At 49.6% G+C, this 11,015-nt stretch overlaps 1 long non-coding RNA gene across 2 annotated transcripts; it reads left to right on the top strand.

Annotated features, from left to right (window-relative positions):
• Window positions 1–11,015, top strand: LOC109273712 (uncharacterized). 2 transcript variants are annotated; one of them, XR_002083210.2, is made up of 4 exons: window positions 1–173; window positions 5,416–5,523; window positions 8,719–8,849; window positions 9,747–11,015. It is a non-coding gene; the product is annotated as an uncharacterized LOC109273712 (long non-coding RNA). The 2 variants fall into 2 exon arrangements; XR_002083212.2 differs by lacking the exon at window positions 1–173 and adding an exon at window positions 800–1,101.

The raw sequence follows: 11,015 nt of genomic DNA, 5'->3' as shown, positions 1-11,015 counted from the left end.
GGATTCAGGCCTCGTGTGGATCTGCCTGTGGGGCTGGTGGGGCGGGTCCTAGGCCTGGCACCAACCCTGAAGGGCAATTTTCAGCACAGCAGGGCCTCACATCATCCTCCTGGACACTCCTCAGAGAATTTAGGGTGCTTGGAAACCCACACGGCGGCCCAGCACTGACGGGGGTAGGTGATGATGACATCGGGCTCTCTCTTCTTGAGGGAGAATGCGAAGAGAGACAGGTGGGCCGTGTCAATGTCCTGGGTGTTACAAAGCAGCTCCTGCTTGACTGTAGACATGTGGCCAGGAGACAGGACCAGGGTGAGGCACCTTGCTGGGGCCTTCAGGCCTTCAGAGGTTGGGGTAGCACCTATCCTTATAGGGAAGCAGAGTTCGGGTTGGAGAAGGTAGTGCATGCCATCTGGCTGTGAGAGGACACACAGATACCCACGAGATGTCCCAGAAAGGATGAGAGGCCTTTGTGGTGGCTGGGCTATCCTACAGTGGCAGGCAGGGCCAGAGCCAGACAACTATTTATGACTTGAAAGTGAAATGTCTTGTTTGGGGCCTGTCCTTTGCCAGGAGGCAGAGTCCCCAGCCTCCTGGCGAGTGGCCACTCAGAGGCAGAAGAGCTTAAGGCCACCAGTGAGCAGGTATTACAAAAGATGGCTTCAGGGTTCAGAAAGCTCACCTTGTGAGTGCCCATGTTTGGCTTGGCTCAAAAGAAGGGCGTTCTTTCTGCTCAGTAAACCCCAGATCAAGGGCTCGATATCTAAGGCATGTGTGGCAAAGGTGGCGAGCCATCTGTCTTTCATTAGGTTTCTTGGGGCAGAGCCACGCCTGGCTCACCTTTCTGTCGCCGCTCACGTATGCGGTTTGTAGCCTCGGCTTGGATTGGACAACAAGGCTCGAGATCCTTCTTGGCTACATGGGTTGGTCTGTAACCTCCCATCTCCATCCCCTCTGTGCCCTGCTTGAGGACTCCAGTAAGCCCCACCTACCAGTCGCCAAGCACACTAGGGAGTGAAAGGAAGTCCCGGAGAGGTAAGGGAGACAGTTCGTAGCAAGGGAAGAACAGAAGAAATGGGAGGGAGCGTGCTCAGTGAATGCCAGGTGAGGAAGTGTGGGTACTGACTGCTCCCCTAATTATCAGCCAAGGGACTCAGATTCCTGCTCCCTCTGCCCCCCGGCTACGTATGTCTGCCCCGCAAACAGTACCAGCCGGTTAAAGTAACGCAACTGATGGGGAGAAAAACATCCCATAAACATTGTCACCTCCGGGGCTGACATTGCAAAGTCTCCTGAGCTTTGAACCTAGATCTTGTACTTAACCTTTAGAAGGCCAGGGAGAGCACGGGTAGCAGTGGGGAAGGGAGGGCTCTCGATTTTTACCAGCCGTGTTGAACACTGAGTGGATTCTGGACACCGGGCAGTTTCAGTAAGTCTTCTGTGACCCAGATGTAGCACTCCTGGTCTCTAGAATGGGGCACGCCACCTAAACTGGACGGTCTCTGTCCTCGCAAGCAGGCCTGGCTTCACACAGAACCCTGTGCACGGAGGGGTCCTGCCCTTGATTAATGCTCTGTTGCTGCCTTGTTGAATTTCTTAATTTTTCTCATTTAATCAGTTTTGTTTTAAGATTTAATTTTTACGTTATCTCTACGCCCAACTTGGGGCTTGAACTCAACCAGCCCAAGATCAAGACTTGCATGTTCCTCCAACTGAGCCGGCCGGGTGCCCCAATAAATTTTCTCTTGTAAAATGTATATAACATAGCATTATGCCATAGTTAAAAATGAAACGTACCATAAAATTTGCCATTTAAAAAAATTCCAGTAGAGTTAACATACAGTGTTATGTTAGTTTCAGGTGTGCAATATAGTGATTCAACACTTCCATACATTACCCAGTGCTCATCGTGGAAAGTGTACTCTTAATCCCCTTCATCTGTTTCACCCATCGCCCCCCCCCCCCCCCCCCCCCCCGCCACACGTATCTCCACTGGTAACCACCAGTCTGTTCTCTATATTTAATAGGCGCACTATTTGTTTGTGTCGTTTTTTCTTTGTGTCTTTTTTTTATATGTTTATTTACTTTGAGAGGGAGTGCAAGCAGGGGAGGAGCAGAGAGAGAGAGAATCCTACACTGTGCAGATACTCACAACTATGAGACCATGACCTGAGTTGAAATCAAGAGTCCACGCTTAACTGACTGAGCCACCCAGGCGCCCCCGTTTGTTTCGTTTCTTAAATTCCACATATGAGTGAAATCATATGGTATTTGTCTTCTCTGACTGACTTATTTAACTTAGCATCATACCCTCTTCCTTTTTTTTTTTTTAATGTTTATTTTTAAGAGAGAGCGTGAGCAGGGGAGGGGCAGAGAAAGAGAGGGAGGCACAGAATCTGAACCAGGCTCCAGGCTCCGAGCTATCAGCACAGAGTCCAACACGGGGCTTGAACCCATGAACTGTGATATCATAACCTGATCTGAAGTCGGACACCTAAGTCACTGAGTCACCCAGGTGCCTCAGCATCATACTTTCTAGATCCAACCATGTTGCAAATGTCAGGATTTTGTTCTTTTTCATGGCTGAGTAATATTCCTGTGTGTGTGTGTGTGTGTGTGTGTGTGTGTGTGTGTACCCACACATTGGCTATTTTAAAGTGTGCAATCCAGTGGCATTAATTACATTCACAATATTGTGCAACTACCCCCACTATCTATTTCCAAAGGTTTTTTTTCACCCCAGATAAACTCTAAAACCATTAAGTAATAACCCTTCATTCCCTTCTCCCTTCAGCCCCTGATTACCTCTCATGTGATTTCTGTCTCTGTGAATTTGCCTGTTGTGGATATTTCATGTAAGTGGAATCATACAATATTTGTTCTTTTGTGTCAGGTTATTTCTCTTAATATAATGTTTTAAGGGTTCATCCATGTTGTAGTCTGTGTCAAAACTTTACTCCTTTTTAAAAAAAATTATTTATTTTTGAGAGAGGGAGATGGGCTAGAGGGGGGCGGTGGGGGGGGGTGGGAATCTCAAGCAGACTCCATGCTGTCCTCACAGAGGCTGACTCAGTTCTCAAACTCTCAAACTGTGAGATCCTGATCTGAGCCGAAATCAAGAGTTGACACTTAACTGACTGGCACCCCGAACTTTATTCCTATTTATGGATGAGTCATATTCCATTGTATGTATGCACACCACGTTTTGTTGATCCATTCCTCTCTTGATGGACACTTGGCTTGTTTCCACTTTTCGGCTTTTGCGAATAATGCTGCCTTGAGCGTGGGTGTGCAGATACGTGTTCGAGTCCCCATTTTCAGTTCTTTGGGTAGTATTGCTGGGTCGTGCGGGAATTCTACGTTTAGCTTTGTGAGGAGCTGTCAAACTCTTTGACATTCGTCGTTTTTGAACAAGGGGCCCTGCATTTGCGTTTTGCTCTGGGCTCTTCCAGTCCTGTAGCTGGTCCTGTCTCAGGGCTATTTCATCGGGTATCAAGGTCGAAGAAGACACACGGAATTACCTCTCCCTTGGGTGGGTCAGCCCTCTATAGCCAGAAATTAGCCACCACACCTATCTCAGAGCCTCTGAACAAACAGGGCTTACTTGTCTGTTTATGTCATACTATGGAAGGAGAATGGTTTATCTACGTCTTCAGCTTGAGGACTGAGACCAACTCCCACATAGTTTGCTTACATCTACATCAATGTGCCTACGACGTAGACTACTATGCAGTCTTCACTAAAGACTTGATTCCACTGTCTTCGCCAATATCATTTTACTGTTCTAGAAACGCTCGCCCAGGAAGATAAAAGTTGCAACCAACTATTGTTTGAGGAACTTCCCCAAACCCGCTTAAACCGGCTTCGCTTGGAAAGATAGCAGTGAATGACTGTGAACACACCTTGCCGTGCCCACAATCCTGAACTTTTCTGTCGTGAGCCTTATTCAATCCTAATCCACTGGACACTGAAACGCTCACCTTAAGTGGGGAATATCCTGACTTCACCTGCCCCACTCGAAGACACCGTCACGACTGCAAGAAGTGACCTCTCCTATTGCCAATTCTTCTATTGAATATGGGAGCCCATATTCAATAAACTACAGTTTTACCTTCCACACTATGCATTTGCTCCAATCCCATTTTTGGAAATTTCAGCCAGTATCCATTCTTCCACTGATGGGTTGAGGGCCTGCTATGTGCTAGGCACCCGTAGACACTAGTTCCATGACGACTGGGACAGACTCGGCTTTCATTTTTATAGAGCTCACCCCTCCTTGATCCTTAAGTCCCATTCCTGCAGCTAGGGAAAGTGGAGACAAAGGGCCACTTTCAACTTGAATTTATTTGAAAATGGAGCTTCTCCAGCAAACAAGCTAGATCTCTGCTTTTTAAATCGGGATGTCTTGACATTGTCGGGGAGGAAAAACTTTTCTTCTACCCTCTTAGGTTCAGTGCCTGGAGGCCTGCAAATTTGGCCAACAAAAAACAGACAAACAGGAGAAAAGGAATACAAATTGTATTCATATCTTACTTGGACAGGAGCTCACAGAAAAAGAAGTGAAACTCGGGTCGTTAGACTTGACTTGGGGGCTTGTATACCATCTCTTTCAAAGGAAAGGAGGTTTGTGCTTTAAGGAACCACACGCTACGAAATGACTAGGCTACGTAGGGGAAGATGAAGGTTTTTTTTAGTAAGGTCTGTTTACACAGACTCATCTCAGTGAGGACTCTCTTGGTGGCAAGAGTCACTTTCTTCCTAGTGTGGGAGATGGAGACACTTTGACAAAGGGAAGTTGATGTCCTGCTTTTAGGCGGAAAAGAGGGAAGAGAATTCTTTCTGCGTTTTGTTGAGTCTCAGATGCCTTCAGCTTAAAATAATCCTTCTGCCAAGGTAGTATGTTTTGGGCTGGCATATCCTGATCCCCTTAAACCTTATCTTCACAAGGCCAGGCAGCAAGATGTTCTTAGAATGAGTTTGTTACTCGTAATGATTACTTGTCACTGCTGGGTTCCCTTACCTCTGAGGTACTTCTTGTGTCTGCTGCCACTCCATGCCGCTATTGCAGGGACAGAGCCGAGGGCTTGCGAGCCATGAAGTGGCCCGAGCCTCCTCAACAGGGCCTCTTTCAAGCCTAGCGTCCAGTTGGTGAAATGACCCACAGGAGGCACAGGAGAGCCCCCAGGGGGATATTTCCAGGCTATGCGATCAGCCTGGTCAGTAAGGGGCCCTATCGAAGGCTTCGCCAAGAGCTATGACCTGCCAAACCAGTTTGTAAACCAGCCCCAGCCACTTTGGGGTGACTGTTGCACGTCGGGATGAATGCAAGTCTGGATGCTCAAACAATTCTCTCAATGTTTGGTTTTCTTTTAACTTAAGAAGGGCTTTCACTTTTCTTCCCATTTATCTATTTTGCAGCTGGTTCTTAGATACGCTCCAGCCCGGCCTGTTTATCTCGTGAGCTTCAGAAGGCAAGCCGCCCCCGCCAGCCATGGCTCCTTCCCCGTGTGATTACATCTTTCCTTGGTAATGGGGTTTTGACTGGCCTTTTGTATAACGCTCAGCCACAATGGGACAAGAATATTCTCCCCTTATTTTTATCAGGCGCTTTTATTTCCTGAGCTGTTTTTGTAAGTGTGCTTGTTTCTGGTTTTGCTCCTCGTCTGGAAAGGGGCCCGGGATTCTGGGATAAGATTAGATGCCCTGGTGTGTCAACTGGTCTTTAAAAGAAAGAAGCAAAAGTTGATCACATGCTGAAGCTCAGGGCCAATGCAGAGCTACCTCCCAAGAGACCAATCAATTTCAATTAAGGAGATTAAAAGCCCCGAGCACAGAGAGGCCCGGTCACGGGTTTCTGAATGCCCTGCTCTTCCCGCAGCCTAAAAGCAGCCAGTGGACCCCAGAAGCACTGGATATTGTCCTCCGGGCCAGTGTCAAGACAGCAGTGAGGGAGCGAATGCGAAAGAAGCAGCCAGCTGAAGGGGCTCAGTGATTCTTCACGGGACCCTGTTGGCATTTGGGGCAGGGCTGACCTCCAGCGTCCTTGACCCCGCCAAGCATCCAGACCCAAATTACTGGCCTAACCCAACCCAGTCCAAACTAACAGCCCCCACAGTTCCCAGGGGCAGAACCACCCCAGGTACCCAGCAGCCGCGTCCAGGTCTGTCCTCTCCCCTTCCGCTGGGCCATTGCAGAGGCTCTGAGTCTGCTCCCTCCCCCCCCCCCGACGAGATTCCAGGTCCCCTAACTGCTTGGGCATCCTCGAGCCCACACCACTGCAGGGGAAGGTCACAGGCCAGAGCAGGGGTGCCTAGTGGAGGAGAGGGGCTTTAGCGCAGCACGGGGGCACGGCTGAGCCCACCTCTGCCTTTTACCGGCTCTGCACCGCCCCAGAGTCAGCACGTGACCAAGTTTCTTTTCAAGACCAGTTGCCACACCAGGGCACCCACTGTGCCTCCAGGTATCTAAGTGAGCCTCACTTTTCATGTTTATGAAAAAGGAGCTATAGGGGCGTCTGGGTGGCTCAATCGGTTGCTCGTCGAACTCTTGGTTTCAGCTCAGGTCGTGATTCCAGGGTCGGGGGATTGAGCCCTGTGTCGGGCTCCTGTACTGAGCATGGAGTCTGCTTGGGATTCTGCCTCTCTCTCTCTCTCTGTTTCTCTCTCTCTCCCCCCATCCCTCTGTCCCTCTCTCCCTCTTTCTCTCTCAAATTTAAAAAAAAAAAAAAAAAGGAACTACCACCTGCCTCTCAGGGTTTGCTGGGCTCACAGGAGGTCATGTGTGCACATCAAGTCCTGACATCCCCAGCCACTGTCCGCGGGCAGGCTTTCTGCTTACAGCGGCACCGGGCAGGTAGGGGAGGCGGGGGTAAGAATCACAGCACCCCAGATCCGGTGACTTTTGTTCAGAAGCCAGTGAATCTGTTAGGATCGGATGAACATGCTCTGTCCACTGTGAATGCTGTGGAAATATCGAGGCTTTGTCACGGGATCGGGGGTGGGTGGCAGGAGAACGTTGGGCGGGGGGGGCCTGAGGCAGGGGAGTGTGCAGGGATGCAGGGGAGGGGACCGAGGCAGCAGGAGCCAGCACAGGGCAGGAAGGAAGAAGGGTGGGAGGAGCAGGAGGCTGACACAGTTACTTGCTGGGCAGGAAGGAGAAGTGGTCGGGGTGTCAGCTGTGTGCACCGAGCCGCTACAGAGACCCTGTTGAGAGAACTGCAGGGGCCCGAAGCCACTGCTCCCCTGGCTTTCTCTCTGCAGCTTATCTTCTGGCTGCTTTCCTTCCACCAGGCCGGCCTGGAGAGTGAAGGGGGCGGAGGGGAGGCTCCGTCCAGACCGCGTGGCTGCTCGTCTGGTCACCTAAAGGACAGGGCGGGGGCGCTGTCGAAAGCAACTGCATCCAGAAGTATGGGGTCCCAGTGCTCCCAGCCCTTGTGGGGTGCATGCACCTGCCCAAGGTCACTTCAGTTCATGGCAGGGCCATCTCCTGTCTTCCTTTCCTGCACCCCCCGGCCTCCTGGGCCTGCTTTCTTCCCTGACCTACTTCTCCCAAGATAATTGAGAAACGAATGACTAAAGCTACAGGCTCAGGCCTGTTGTGAAAGGTTGGGATGGCTGTTCATCAACGTTAAAACATCTGGACCTTTTTTTCTAAAACAAGAAAAATAAGTCTTGTGCAGATTGCGTTATATCAAGATCGCCTTTTTCTTGATACAAGTTTTTTTTTACAAATGTAGAAAAATGGAACTTACCATTTCTGTCAAAGAGGAGGAAACTATTGCAGTATGGAGCTTAAAGGAAGCTTTTAGTTGCCAAGGAAGGAGTCGATGAGCTTCCTGGAGGAAGCCTTACCTTGAGGTGGGACCAGCTTTATGGGATCCTGAGCCGCCAGCCCTTCCTTCTGGAGACAGAAATCTGTCGTGTGGCCTCACACGAGGGGGCATGAGGGTGAGGTGTGGCCTCCCCATCAGGCAGCAGGGAGGGACTGGGGTGTGATGTGCCCTGGGACCTGCCTTCACACACAGCACCTGTATGGGCGGGGTTGTGTCCTTCGGACGTGGCTTTGTCGTGCCGTGGCCTGGGAACCCAGGCCATTTCTGATAAAGACCCGAGAGAAGACACGCTACCGCTGGAGGTGGCCCCAGACAGCAGGAGCCGGCCTGAGCCCCAGCGACTTGGGCTGTCAGTAGCAGAGCCTGGGTCTCGGTCGGTTGGGGCTGTCACAACACACACTGTGACAGAAGAAGCCACTTCCTTCTCACAGTTGTGGAGGCCGGAAGCCTCAGATCAGTCAAGGTGCTGGCCCATGCAGTTCCTGGTGAGGGTTTTTCTGGCTTGCAGACAGACACCTTACTGTGTCCTCACTTGGCAGAGAGAGCAAGAGATCTGGTGGCTTTTCCTCTGACAGGGACACTAATCCCATCGTGGGTGCCCCACCCTCATGACCTCATCTAAACCTGATTCCCTCCCAAAGGCCCCACCTCCAAGCACCATCAAGTTGAAGGTCAGGGCTTCAGTCTTTAACTACTCTCTGTGCCTCACCATTACCTTTATGCCTCCTCAGTCGCTTACGCTGACCTCTGGGCTGAGCTTCTTAAACTATCCGTGGCGAAGTTTTCTTATTCGCAATGGGGGATGATGTGTGATGAGAAAAATGAAATTATTGTATAAAAAAGACATGAAATACAAGCTCATTTCTTTCTTTCTTTTTTGTTTTTATTAGATCCCACTGACAGAGCATTGCTGTTGAGTTGGTGTGGATGCTGCTGAATGCTCACTGTCACTTTCTGTATTCATCTTGGGGAGCAGTAACCCAGCCTGTCGGGGCCTCCTGCACAGACCGCCCTTTGAACGGTACCGTCGGGAGCCCCGTGGGATAGTCTGTCAGCCCCCACGTCAGTGGGACTCTGCCACTTCCAGAGACAGAGACCCGAGATGGGATCCCAGTGAAGAGGCGGGACTCCTCCCAAGGGGACAGAGCAGACTGCTTTACGAGAGCCAAGGGGCCCTCTTTCCCAAAAGCACTGGATGTCAGAACAGAGGGGCTGGGAATCTGAACACGAGTGAAGGTTTCCCAGGAGAAACTCTCCTGGCAAGGCCGCTGAAGAGAGAAAGCTCACCTCAGCCTCCGACCAGTTGACCAAGTGTCAAGTCTTTCATTAAGATTTGCTGACCAAAGAGGAGAGGGACGCAGGTTCCCTCTGTTCCTCCATGGTGTCCAAGCTCAGCATGGGGCTCGGGAGCACCAGACAGCTGGGATGTCTGTGCTCTCTGGGCTGTAGCTCCGTAAGCCTCGCAGGCCCGACCCTGGGGGCACTGGGCTGTCGGGAGACCAGGGGTCTCTGATTCATCATCAGTAACGCGGCGGCGACAGCCCTGCAGTCGTGGTCGTTTGCTGGGGAGGCCCTTACAAGACCCCACAGGATGAGTGGTGTAAACAACAGAATTTTCCTTCCTCACCGACCCTTCCCTCCCTGCCTCAGAAGGAACCAGCTCTGCCCACACCTTGACTGCAGATTTCTAGCCGCCACAGCCGTGAGGAAAGAAATTTCACCTGCAGTGAAATGGGGGGTGAGCCTGCGATCCCCCCAGGTTCAGCCTGATTGTAAGCAGATTAAGGCTCAGCGTAGAACTCTTGTGGTGCGGCCTTCTGACACGGCTGAATGTGGGACTTCGACCGTGTAATCTTTCCAAGTTAAAATGTATTTATAAAGCACAGATAATAAAAATAACATCTATTTATCTCCCTAGGTGTTCTGAGCCTTCAGTGACGCTGGCAGCGATGATGCATTACAAAACCAAACAAATTAGTCCTCGGGACAGACGACCCGGGGGCAAATCAACCACCACAACAGAAAAGACAAGCTTTCAAACCAACGAGAGAAGACAAGATTGTAATGCCTTCCTAACAACCTTGCTTTATTGATGCAATGCAAGGAAAACTACATTAGATTCTATTGATTCTCTTTGAGATCTAATAATATGCTCTATTCAGATCTTATTCACATACACTTCCTCCACAGTCTTTCTCAGGAGCTGAAATTGGCCAGTTACAAACAGAATTTGTTCTCCTGTCCTTTGAAATCACAGAAGCGGACGTGTTTTCGAACACAAAAGATACGAAGCTTTCTTTGGGAAACAAAGCATAGTGGGGAAAAATATCTCCCCTCTAAACAAAATTGAAAGCATGCCTTACTTCAGATTTATTTGATTACAGAATCTTCCTCGGGGCTAATCAGTTTTCGAACCCATTCCTATTGGCACCAGTGAGCTAATAAAAAACCCAGAAGGAGAGAAGTATCACAACAACTCAGAGAAACAAGGTTGTTCATTTAAAAAAAAAAAACAAAACATTGAATTAATGTTTACACTGCTGAGTCAAATTATTTATATGTATGCTATAGGTTTTGCATCTCCAGAATTTGTTAGCATTCAGAGTATGATAAATTGTACCTGGCTGACTTGTGAAAAATCATCTCGAGAAAGATTTTTTTTTTTTTCCAGTGGGAAAATATATGGATGACACACGGTGGCTTATTGAAACTGTTCTTTGGGTGAACAGCCAGAACAATTCAGCAGAAGGGAGAGGCGGATTTACAAATTATTATTTTTTATTTTTTGAGAGAGAGAATGAGCAGGGGAGGGGCAGAGAGACAGGCAGAGAGAGAATCCCAAGCAGGCTCCACACCGTCAGGACAGAACCCGATGCAGGGCTCGAACTCACGAACCATGAGATCATGACCTGAGCCGAAACCAGGAGTCAGACGCTCAACTGACCGAGCCCCCCAGGCGCCCCAAGGAGAGGCGGGGTCTTAGATGTCACAGTGGATGATTAAGAATTTTGGCTTTGGGGCAGTGTTGTAATAATGCTCATCAGGTAACTTCTGTACCTCGTCTGCATCTGTACAGTAGGTTGGAAACTCAGGGTTTTCTGCAAATATTCAAAGCAATAAAACACACAGTACTACAGGAGTCCGTCCAGAGTTAAGAATCTAATAAATGTCAGCTTTTGTATCCTTA

The sequence above is a fragment of the Panthera pardus genome, unplaced genomic scaffold (genome assembly GCF_024362965.1).
Source record: "Panthera pardus isolate Hobbes unplaced genomic scaffold, ASM2436296v1 HiC_scaffold_6, whole genome shotgun sequence".
Lineage (NCBI taxonomy): Eukaryota > Metazoa > Chordata > Mammalia > Carnivora > Felidae > Panthera > Panthera pardus.
This window is presented reverse-complemented; position numbering and strand designations above follow the sequence as displayed.